The sequence below is a fragment of the Bos indicus x Bos taurus genome, unplaced genomic scaffold, assembly GCF_003369695.1.
Source record: "Bos indicus x Bos taurus breed Angus x Brahman F1 hybrid unplaced genomic scaffold, Bos_hybrid_MaternalHap_v2.0 tig00001126_arrow_arrow_obj, whole genome shotgun sequence".
Classification (NCBI taxonomy): domain Eukaryota; kingdom Metazoa; phylum Chordata; class Mammalia; order Artiodactyla; family Bovidae; genus Bos; species Bos indicus x Bos taurus.
Genome location: NW_020867373.1, coordinates 13998 through 26796, shown reverse-complemented (window position 1 = coordinate 26796; position 12799 = coordinate 13998). Strand labels below are relative to the sequence as shown.

The window sequence follows — 12799 nt, the reverse complement described above, 5'->3', positions numbered from 1 at the left end:
AACCTAGCTTAAGCTAATCAGGTCAGACTTATTTATTTTTTTATGTTTGAAACAAATTTATTCTCAAATAATACACAAAAGCATAGGTTGAGGCTGCCCTTGGGAGGCCTCCCTCCCTTCCTCTGCCACCACCTCCCTCCTCTTTGAATGCCAGGGAGAACACAGTTGAAGGAAATGTGCAATCACAAAGAATGATCAACTCTAAAGACAAAGATTTGGTCCAAAACAACTCAAACATAATTAATGCAATTACCGTGAAGAGCTTCACTATTAAGATATTGTAGACCTGTGGCTCTTCACTGCACCAGGGGGCCCTGCTTGAGGAGATGAGGACAGAATGCCCATGGGAGATGTCTTTGCCTGCTTGCTGGACTTCGGGTTAAAGTCACACAGCTGGCCGCCCGTTCCCACTCAGTGCCTGGGGACAACTCCTCAATGTCATGTACAAAGGCTTCTTCCGCTGCCCTGTTGTTGGCTTTTGTCTTCTGGAAGCTGGCCAGCCTGCCTCGCATACCACTTGTCCAGATCCTTGATGGCTTTTTCTTTCTAACTCTGCTTCCTGCCTTCTAAGAATGGCATCAAGGGCTTCCAAGCATTCAGTTGCTATTCTGTCCTTTACAGGATACTTTTCAGTTCTGTCTGAGTGCAACAGATCCATTTGTGAAACAGCTGCGTAACTGTCTGTCGGCCCAGTAGTCTCCTGGTATATTTGCCATTCATCACTCCGTCATCAGCATCTGGACTGCCACCCTCCAGGATGGTGAAGGTCTCGTCGTTCTTGACGCCCAAATCTCACTCTCCTGCTATGCCAAGAAGGCCATGGCAGGGTCCTCTTCACCAGCCCCTCGGTTCTCCAGGGTAGGACCACCAGAGGGGGCACTGAACGGATCTTACTTAGCCATGGCAGGAGGTTCAACGGCATTGACTTTTCAGAGACCACACCAACCGGCCAGCACCAACTTTCAGTTAAGTTCAGTTCAGTTGCTCAGTCGTGCCTGACTCTGTGACCCCATGGAGTGTAGCATGCCAGGCCTCTCTGTCCATCACCAACTCCTGGAACTTACTCAAACTCATGTCCATTGAGTCAGTGATGCCATCCAGCCATCTCATTCTCTGTCGTCCCCTTCTCCTCCTGCCCTCAATCTTTCCCAGCATCAGGGTCTTTTCCAATGAGCCAGTTTCTTCCCAACAGGTGGCCAAAGTATTGGCACTTCAGCTTCAGCATCAGTCCTTCCAATGAATATGCACGACTGATTTCCTTTAGGATTGACTGGTTGGATCTCCTTGCAGTCCAAGGGGCTTGCAAGAGTCTTCTTCAACATCATAGTTCAAAAGCATCAATTCTTTGGCACTCAGCCTTCTTCATAGTCCAACTCTCACATCCACACATGACTATGGAAAAACCATAGCTCTGACTAGACAGACTTTTGTTGGCAAAGTGATGTCTCTGCTTTTTAATAGACACACCAACTGACTGGCAGACTCCTGAGTCCGGCAGTGGCTGCTGTGCTTGTGCCTGGTCTCAGAGACAAGCTGGAGGAGGGAGCAGGACTGACTTTTGCCTTGGCAATGCTGGTTGTTCAGGCCTAATCAAGTTAGTATAATCAGAGTGAAGCTTGGTATTTTGGCTTAATAACGAGGAGAAGTAAAATATCCCTCTTTTCTTGTGGACAGTTTTGGATGTGCATGTAAAGTGTGGAACTCTCTAGCTATTTTGCATTGTACCCTCTTTTTTTAAAAATGTTATCGATTAAAGGAGGGACACAAATGAAACGATGTCACCTTTGAAACATGCTCGAAGTCTCTCTCTCAATGGAGATCAGATCCTTTGAAGAGACTTTGAACAGATGACATAATTTCTCTGTAATTGTAGTTACATATTACAGTCTATTCAAAATCTAACATAGTGTCTGATTCAAAATTATCTCCCATTTTCAACTTATGCCAGGCCTGTGGCTTGAGGACCTCAAGATGAGGACGGGGGGATAGTTTGTTTTTTTTTGATTTGTCTTCTGTCGCTATGTGGGATTGAGGAAGTGCAAGCAGTCTGTCTCTGGGACATCCCACTCTCTTCCTATCTTTGGATCTAATCTTCCTGGGACTGGGACAGGGCAGGAATGTTTGGAGAAGGAAGGAGAGTTCATGTTTTACAATTTCCCGCCTGACCATGATGAGGCAGGTCTCCAGGGCACCATTATTTGGTCTGTTTTATCCTGTTGGCTACTGGGGTCTTCTGCTGACATGCTGGGGCTGCTGGGTATGGTGGGGATGATTTTCTTGGCAGAGTTTAGTGTTGCTTAGGTCCTTTTATCTCTGAAGAATTAAATAATTAAAAGCAAATAATTATGGTATAGGCACTATGGAAAGCACTAAGGAAGTTCTTCAGAAACTCAAAAACAGGACTACCATTTGATCAAGGCATCCTGCCCTTGGATACAATAGAAACACCATCTAGAAGGTATCTTGGTACCACCATGTTCATTGCAGCAGTATTCACAATAGCCAAGATATGGAAACAACCTAAGTGTCCACCAACAGATGAATGGATAAAGGAAATACAACACACACAGGAATATTACTCAGGCATAAAAGGAAGGAAACAGCACCATTTGCGACAAGGATGGACCTTGAGAGCATTGCTAAGTACAGTAAGTCAGACAGAGAAAGACAGAGTATGTATGATCTCACTTACAAGCAGAAGCTTTAAAAAATGAATTCAGAGAAACAGAAAACAGATTGGTAGTTGGCAAGGGCCAGAGGGTGAAAGGTGTGGTAAAGGAGTGAAGGGAGCCAAAAAGTACAAACTTCAATCTATGAGATAAATAAGTTCTGGGGATATAATATATGCCATGGTGACTACAGTTAACAGTACTCTATTGTAGATTTGAAAATGGCTAAGAGAGTAGATCTTTAAAGTTCTCATCACAAGAAAAAAAAACTATGTGAGATAATGAATGTTACCTAACCTTATTGTGGTAATCATTTCAAAATATGTACATTTATCAAAGGATTACATTGTATACTTTAAACTTACACAGTATTAAATATCAATTATGTCTCCATAAAACTGGGGAGAAAGCAAATAATTAATGCATAAGATGAGAATTTAGAAGAATATTCATATAGCCATGAGTTGGATAAAGACTTCCCAAGCATGACAGCAAAATCAGAAGTCATGAAGGAAAAGATTAATAGATCTAGTGGCATAAAAGTTTAAGATTGTAATTTATTAAACAACATCACAAGCAAAATTAAAATGAAAGTGCACAGATGGAGGGGGGCAGGGGTCTGCACCATACATAACAGACAGAGAGCTAATGTCCTCAGTGTTCAAAATCCCCTTACCAATCTATAAGAAATCAATGAATAGTCAAGTTTGACTTGAAAAGGAAGCAAGTCACAAAACTGAAAACCCAACAATGAATAAGTGAACTATATATTCAGCCTCACTAGTCATCAAAGAAAAACAACACTCCACCATTAAATACTGAGGTAGAAATTTTGCATCAAGTATTTTTCCTCAAATGGCTAGCTGGCTGCTCTAACGCTATTGATTAATGTATGTATTGCCTCACTTAGGTGGAAGGGCTCCTTTGTCAAAGTGTTTTAGTATGATTTATTTATTTGTTCTTGGCTGTGCTGGGTCTTTGCTGCTGTGTGGGCTTTGATGGTGCACGGGCTTCTCGTGCTCCTCTTGCTGCAGAGCATGAGCTCTGGAGCACATGGGATTCATTTTTATGGTGCTTGGGCTGAGCAGTTGTGGTTCTCGGGCTCCAGAGCACAGTGTCAATAGTTGTGGTGGCTTTTGCCACATGGCACATGGGATCTTCTTGGATAAGGGATCGAGCCCATGTCTCCTGCATTGTCATGAGGATTCTTTACCACTGAGCCACCACTGTATAAACCCCATTATACAGTGTTTTAGTTGATATCTTCACAGAAGGGCTACCCTTTGCCAGAAATAGGAAAGAGACGTGGGTTCTAGGAGGAGGGATTTGCCTTTACAAATACATAGCCTGGAGTGTGTAAAAGAGGCTGATCTGTTCTGGAAAGAGCTGCAGGTTTCATGAAGCTGCAATGAAGACTACGTGATGGGAGCTGGAAGAGCAGGCAGGAGGTAAGCCTGAAAGTGTGGTATGGGGCCACCCACTGGATTCTTGAAGGCCATGCTCTGGTTTCTTGGCTTTATCTCTAGGAAGGGGAAGGTCATGAGAGGTCTTTGGACAATGAGGTTGCTGTTCCCAGCAACAAGAGTGGGAGGACTTCTGAAGAATTGCCATCTAAGAGCCCATTTGCAACACCAATCAAAGCATTCCTTTTCTAAGCAAATTAAATGTATTTTCCTCCTTCCTCCTCCAGTAGCTCCAGCCCTTGTGGAGAAGAGCCTAGATCAGTAAGGCTGGAGAGGGATGGATGCATAGAGCAGGCAGGAGAAAGGGTACCTAAGTTATTATTCTCTCTGTAAGTAGCTAGTCTGCCCGAGAAGAGGGAAAAATTATGATCCATGCACTGGACTAGACATTTAAACCACTGGGCTATGGTTTTTCCTGTGGTCATGTATGGATGTGAGAGTTGGACTGTGAAGAAGGCTGAGCGCCAAAGAATTGATGCTTTTGAACTGTGGTGTTGGAGAAGACTCTTGAGAGTCCCTTGGATTGCAAGGAGATCCAACCAGTCCATTCTGAAGGAGATCAGCCCTGGGATTTCTTTGGAAGGAATGATGCTAAAGCTGAAACTCCAGTACTTTGGCCACCTCATGCGAAGAGTTGACTCATTGGAAAAGACTCTGATGCTGGGAGGGATTAGGGGCAGGAGGAGAAGGGGATGACAGAGGATGAGATGCCTGGATGGCATCACTGACTCGATGGATGTGAGTCTGAGTGAACTCTGGGAGTTGGTGATGGACAGGGAGGCCTGGTGTGCTGCAATTCATGGGGTTGCAAAGAGTTGGACACGACTGAGTGACTGAACTGAACTGAACTGGATCAGGTTGTTTGGGCAATTGGATTGATTGAAGGAATTTTATTATCTAAGAATGACCAGAAAAAATCTTGGAGTCCATCCTGAATTTCTTCCAGGGGAAGGAAGAGAACTTACCTTAAAAGATACATTTAAAGGGATGCCAGCAATCAAACTAAATTTGCATGCTACTGTTATCCTCTGAATCAAGGAGAGGGTGGGATGTATGGAGAGAGTAACATGGAAACTTACATTACCATATGTAAAATAGGTAGCCAGTGGAAATTTGCTATATGACTCAGGGAACCCAAACAGGGACTCCGTAACAACCTAGAGGGGCAGGATGGGGATGGAGGGAGGTTCAAGAGGGAGGGGACATATGTACACCTATGGCTGATTCAAGCTGATGTTTGGCAGAGACCAACATAAGTCTGTAAAGCATTTATCCTTCAATTAAAAAATAAATAACTTTTTAAAAATAAAAAAGGGACACCACCAATAAAACTAAATTGGCATGCTGCTATTATCCTCTGAATCAAGCTTGTTTCATAAATTGGTAGTTATTATTAACAGCAAGCATGTGCCTGCTCTGGCCAAGTGATTCACATTTATGATCTCATCTAATCCTCAGCATACTCTGTGAAATGTGCATTTGTAGCCTCATTTTGCAGATAAGCATTCAGAGGTTCAGAGAAGTTAAGTACCATGTCCAGCTAGCATTTTCCAGATATAGAATTTAAATTCAGATCATATTGACTGTACTTTTGACATTGTCCTTTCATTAAATTAGCCCTATCTCATTGCATGGCTTGATGGGGATGCACTCCTTGTAACGGGACAAAGAATGATGAAGCCACAAGTGCTCTCAGAGTTTCATCTTCTGCTGCCGCTAGAGAGTGGTGGTACCCCGCCTTCTTTCATCTTTGCCTCATGATTTAACTTCTATCATTCAAGGTCAGAGTCGGGACAGGAACACAGAATATGGATGGGGAGGGAGACAGAATAGAGTGGAAGAGGGCAGAAGGTGGCGCTTTTTGGAGAAACTGGGAGCTGGAAGCTAAGGAGCAGGCTGCAGAATGTGGGAACAGAGAGGGACCTTTGAAAGGTGCTGATGCACTGCGCTGGAGGAACAGGTTTAAGGACTTGGGTTATACTGAAAATGGTTTTTGGTTGTTGGACTGTGTCTGTGAGACTGAAACCCTGCTTAGAGACAGGACACATGGGTCACAGCTTCATAAACATTTCATCAGCAAGAAATAAGACCATGTGGGCAAATAATCATGTCTCTTTGCAGCTGAACAGAAATAGATAGTGGAGTAATAACTTAGATGCTTTCTTTTATTCCTCATGCAAACATGTGAGATAAATGACTTTCTACTCATTTTGTGAAATAATTAATGAAGTGTTAGTTGTTCAGTCATGAGTGATTAAGGGGTGGGGAAAAAACCAGTGGTAGCTTTTCTGCAATGTCATAGGGAGAATTTTTCATACACAATAATTGGGCTTCCCTGGCGACTCAGACAATAAAGAATTTGCCTGCAATGCAGGAGACTCAGGTTTGATCCCTGGGTTGGGAAGATCCCCAGAAGAAGGAAATGCCTATCCACTCCAGTATTCTTGCCTGGGAAATCCCATGAACGGAGGAGCCTGGCAGACTACTGTCCATGGAGTTGCAAAGAGTAGGACACAACTGAGTGACTTTCACTTTCAATGTTAATAATAACCGCTGCTATCGACTGAGCCCTTTGAGTGCACTTGATACACTGCATCCTTCTTGGTGCAGCGTGTGTATTATCTCATTCAACACACCCCGAAACTTGCTAAACTAGACGTTGCTCATCTTCCTTCTGTGCAGATGAGAACACTGAGATTCCAAGATACACTCATTAACTGCATGAGTTTCCTGGGGCTGCTGCAACCAAGGACCACAGATCAGTGGCTTAACAACAGAAATGTATTGTCTCATGGTTCTGGAGGCTAGAAGTTTGAAATCAGGGCTGTTTCTTTCTGAGAGCTGTGACAGAGAATCTTCTCCATCCTTCTCGCCTAGCTTCTGGTCACCTCTGGATTCCCTTGGTTACAGATGTCTTTCACTCTGTCTTCACGTGATCTTCCTTGTGTACATATCTGTGTGCAAATTCCCCCTTTTTCTGATGCCAGTCATATTGGATTAGCACCCTTTCTCAAATCCTAACTTGATCTGAACTTGATTGTCTGCAAAAGATACAATTTCTAAATAAGCTCATACGCTTAGGTGCTGGGGATAGGACTTTATCTTTTATGGAGGAAAGAGGGGACACTATAATAGTAAATAACCTGCTTGTGGCACCAGAACAACATATTATAGTGAAAATGAACAGCACTGGGTTCATTTTGTTCAAATGTGGGAACATTTGTGTGTTCCCACAACATATCAGCTGTGTGACCTTTTGTCCATGAATTCATCTATGTATTTCTGCCTCAGTTTTCCCATCTGTTAAATGGGAATAATAAGATTTATTTATAGGATTGTTGCCAGAATCAAGTAAGACCAAGAGTGTAAAGCACAAAGCTAGTGTCTAATACTTCTATTATTCTAAGCTCTGTATTTCCATTTGAAAATCTCTAGGCTGTAGTGTGCCTCAGCCTCCTTCCTTCAAGGAGGAGTCAAGGAAGACGAGAAGGATCAGCCAACCAACTCTGGAAAAAACCACTCCATGTAAATTTAACCTCAGCCACTGATTCTCTTGCAAAGAGGATTTTCCAAAGGGCTGAAATTGCAAAACTAGTCTCCATATTTAACTTATGAAATGAGAATTTAGGAGCACTGAGAGGGTGACTTAACAAAAACCATGAAGTGTATGAGAGGTAATTTTATGCAGGCAGGAAGCCAAACCTTTTCCACTTTTGTTGGGGATAAGATAGAGCAAAATGGGCTCATATTTCTGCAGGGGAAATTTAAATAATACAGGCCTTGCTTATAGGGTGATAGCAGGCTTGGCCTTGGGCGACCCTAGGAGTGAAATGAAATTGGTTATTCATGTCATTTCACCTTTCCCTTCAGCTATTGTCAAAACCCCACCTTTCTCAAGCTTCCCGCTAGCATTGCCAACTTTGAGCAGAGTGAAATAGACCATCCCTTCCAATTAGCATTCATTCAGTCATGTGTTCACAAATATGTACTGAATACCCACTGTGTTAGGGTAGGCTAGCTGCTCCACCAAACAGGTCCAAAATCTCAGTGGCCTCATCCAATACAAATTTACTTCCTTTGCAACAAATGTCCAACATAATTGTCCCCTGATGAAACTGTTCCTCAAGGCAGTTCTCCAAGTGGCAAATTCAAGGACCCCAAATCCTTCCATCTTTTAGGCCCTCAGAATATCTCATGAAGACAGAAGAAGAGAAAGCAGGAAGGATTGTGCTTGAGAGGGTCTAGTAGACCAGGCCTGGAGGTGGTGACATCCCTTTTGACCACATCCTATTGGTCAGAACTCAATCACATGACCTCACCTAACTGGTAAGGAGGCTGGGAAATGTAGGTTTCCTAAGAAAAAAGAAAAAGGTAAAATGCTAGCCAGTTTCTGCGGCAAATGCATTTTGGGAAATAGTTGCTGTCTCAGGTCTATTTCTTGTTGTACTTTGTACATTTATTTAACAAATGTTCATTTATAGACATGCTGAGCCCAGTCACGAGGTGGGGACTGATTCATATCAGCTGAGCCCTGTTACTAACTTATCGCATTACACTGCATTTGCTTTTCCACACCTCTCCAGAGGTCACCTTAGGTGTCATAAATATTCCACTGTATTAGCAGTAGCCATTTCCCCTTATCCTTTCGATATGCATCTTGTAGCTGCCCAAGGGCTTTCTCTTGTTACTGGGGCTCAGGAAATAATACCCTCTAGGATTAGCCCTCAGCCAAAGCTTGATGGGAGTTGGGGTATAGTACCTTAGCTTGCCTGTCTTGGGGCAGGATCTGAGCTGTGTCTGTCTGGCCTCCTGGAGTTTCCCTGGCTTGATAAGTGCTAGCTGGCTCCACAATACACTCTAATTGTATGCTCTCCTAATCTAGTCTCCCTTTCTTGCTCCCCTACCAGTATTTCCCTTTACCTTCCAAGTTAATGACTTGTACCCAAATCCTTAACCCAGGGCCTGCATCTGGGGGAACCAAAACTAAGATGCCATCTTTCTGCTCAGGGCGTTTGCTCCTTCAGTGGGGGTACTCTTATTTATCCTTGTTCGTCTAGAGCATAGAATAGCTGTTCATTTGTTCTTCTAAAAAGCACAGTGAGTAACTGGCCTGAGCCAGGTCTTGTGTTTGGTGATGTTGACGGAAGGAATCACCAAAAGAAAAAAGTTGTGCTGTTTCTGCAGGTGACAAGTTTAGGTTCTGGCATGTTGACCTTGAGGTGCTGGTGAGAACTAGTCTCAGAGCTCCTTGGTATGGATGCTTGATACACATCCACTGCCTCCTTTTTAAAAAAATTTCCTCCTGCATTTCTTGCAAGACTCTCTAACCTTGAAAATCTAGAAGTAGAGATACCATAAAATCCCTGCAATCCTACTCCGGGGCATATATCTAGAGAAAACATAATTTGAATAGATGTGTGCACTCTACTGTGCATAGCAGCACTATTATAATAGCCAAGACATGAAAGTGGCCTAAGTGTCCAATATGGAAGCAGATAAAGATATGGAATGGATAAAGATGTGGTACATATACACAATGGAATACTACTTAGCCATAAAAAGGAAGAGATAATGTCATTTACATTAACACAGATGCAACTAGAGATTATCATACTGAGTGAAGTCAGACAGAGAAAGAAAAATATCACATATATCACAGATAGGTGGAATCTAAAAAAAGGATACACATGAACTTATTTACAAAACAGAAATCGACTCACAAACATAGGAAACAAACTTATGGTTACCACAGGGGAGATGCAGAGAGGGATAAATTAAGAAAAAAATGTGAGAATTTCAAACCTGCATTCTTAATCTTGCTCCCTCACCTCCTTCAGTCTTAATTCAGAAAGCACCTTTTCAGCAAGGCCCACACTAATGACCTGATGACCATTTTTAAAGTCATCACTCTCCCCTCAAAATTCCCTATTTCCCTTCCCTGAGAAGCACTTATCACCATTCAACTATAGATTTAGCTTCAGTTTACTCTTTGGTCTATCTTTTGCCTCTAGAATTTAAGATCCACAAAGGCAGGGACCTCCACAAGGGCTGCTTCCTTCACCAGGATCTCCACAATGTCAATCACATGAACAGCTCTCAAACATTCACTTGTTAAATGACTGAATGAATTTGCTGAATACTTCAAAGTAAACAGTTTTAGTGAACAATTAGAAAAATGAGGCTGGAGCCTGGAAGAGAGATGCCAGCTAAAGAGTGTGACAGTGCTATATATGTGGAAATGAAAATTGGAACACGGGCAGTGATAAGGGTCCCTGCAAAAGAAAGGGGGTAAATAAGTTCATTTGTATCTTTTTTTTTCTTAGGTTTCACAAAGAAGGGATGTCATATGATATTTGTCTTTCTCTCTGTGACTCACCTCACTCAGTAGGACAATCTTTAAGTCCATCCATATTGCTGCAAATGGCATTATTTCATTCTTCTTTATGGCTGAGTAACAGACTCACAGACATAGAAAACAAACTTATGGTTATCAAAGGAGAAAGGTGGAAGGGGAGAGACAAATTAGGAATTTGGGGGTAACATGCACACATTCAGAGAAGGCAATGGCACCCCACTCCAGTACTCTTGCCTGGAAAATCCCATGGACGGAGGAGCCTGGTAGGCTGCAGTCCATGGGGTCGCTAGGAGTCGGACACGACTGAGCGACTTCACTTTCACTTTTCACTTTCATGCATTGGAGAAGGAAATGGCAACCCACTCCAGTGTTCTTGCCTGGAGAATCCCAGGGACGGGGGAGCCTGTTGGGCTGCCGTCTATGGAGTCACACAGAGTCAGACACGATTGAGGCGACTTAGCATAGCATAGCATAGCATACACACATTGCTATATATAAAATAGATAACCAACCAGGACCTAATGTATAGCACAGGGAACTATAGTCAGTATTTTGTAATAACCTATACAGGAAAAGAATCTGATAAAGTACCTGATAAATAACATTCATATATATATATATACACACACACATTCTTATACATACATATATATACACACACAAATATATATATAACTAAATCACTTTGCTGTACATTTGAAAATAACACAACATTGTAAGTCAACTTTACTTCAGTAAAAAATACACTGAAAAAAAGAAGACAGAGGGTAGAAAAAAGAAAGGGAGTACCAAGGATGGATCTTAGGAAGTTCCTGTGGTGGGCTGGATGGAGGGGGAGAGAAGAGCAAAGGGAGGAGCTAGTCAAGAACTGAATGGTTACAGAGATGGGGATGGCCAGGATCTAGGCAGAATCTGCAAGTTGAAGAGAAATATACACATGCTCAAGATTTCCATCAGTTTTATTTTTTAATTCCCTCTTATGAGAGAACAACCTTTGTTCATGCCATTCTTTTTAAATTAGATATTCTACTGAAACATTTTATCTTTGTTCTTTTTAATGACGAGATCTCTAGAAGTATTTATTTGATACACAATTTGTTTAAAAAGTTAAACTCCTTAAAAATTATCTCTCATTTAGAAACATAACAAAACTAGTATTTAAGCTGAAATGCATTTCTCTTTTTCTACAGTAGGAATGTGTATCCAACGTATGCTTGCCTGACTATCTGCTTGTGAATTTCCACTCAGCCATTATGCAATCTTTTTTATTTTTTCTTTTCTAAAAATGAGCCCATGTTTCTGAAAAAGCTGCAATAGTCATCTTTAGCAATTATAAAAATTTCCTGGGATTAAGACATTCATTTCTACATCTGGCAAGGAGAAAACAGCAGGAAGTCACATGTGCTTCGATGGCGGGGACACACAGTCTTTTGGTATAACCATAGATTTTGGACTTTTGTTTTTGTCTCAGTAGCATGTAATCTGTATGGGCAACCTTGAGTATTTGGCTGGCTAGATGGGGTGCTAAGGAATGGAGCTTCCAGAACAGTGGCTGTTAAACAAAGGCATGGTTCTTTGACTTCAGAATATATTACATAATATTTCAGAACATGTTTTTCAAGTAATCTTAGAATTTGAGAACAGGGAAAACTTCTTAATGTTCTCCAGCCCCTTCATTTGGATTAATTGATTTATTTTTAGACTTGGTTTAGCGAGATAGTTAAAAGCTTTCACTGTAGTTGAAGACAGACGTGGGCACTAATCTTTGCTCCACAAGAGACTAATTGCAACTCCTCAGGCAAGCCATTCAAGCTCTGAGTTTTCTGATCTATAAAATGGGAATATTGAAAACACTGAGGATTAAGTAGGTAGCAGAGTGCCCAGGACACAGTGCGTATGTGGAAAAGCTCAACTATTATTGTTAGAAATAATCTGTTTTTGGAGTTGTCAGCACTTGTTTTTAAATGTAGGGAAAGTCATTTTGTTCTGGTGACAAGGACATTTAAGCAATCACTTTTATTTATGGCAGTAGACAAAGATCAAGCTACTGACCCAGAAGTGGCAAAAGTCTCTTGAACGAGGACTGTTTATTGACAAACAGTGTAAATTCACACTCTTTCTCTCAACTATGCTGTGTTTATGCCAGAAATGTAGATACTGTGGGATTCCCCTATACAAACAACTATTCCAGAATAGATCATAAAGAGAAGAATTACCTGTGCTAGTCTTTCCCTAGAATTCTTCCTCAGGCATGATTTGTTTTGATTCAAGGGGATACAAACCTTTGATACATCCCATAAAAGCAGCAGGCA

The 12799-nt window shown here is 41.8% G+C and overlaps 1 pseudogene; it reads right to left on the bottom strand.

Annotated features, from left to right (window-relative positions):
* Positions 1-253: 253 nt before the first annotated feature.
* On the bottom strand, positions 254-902 carry LOC113888705 (annotated as a pseudogene).
* Between the last annotated feature and the right edge of the window lie 11897 nt (positions 903-12799).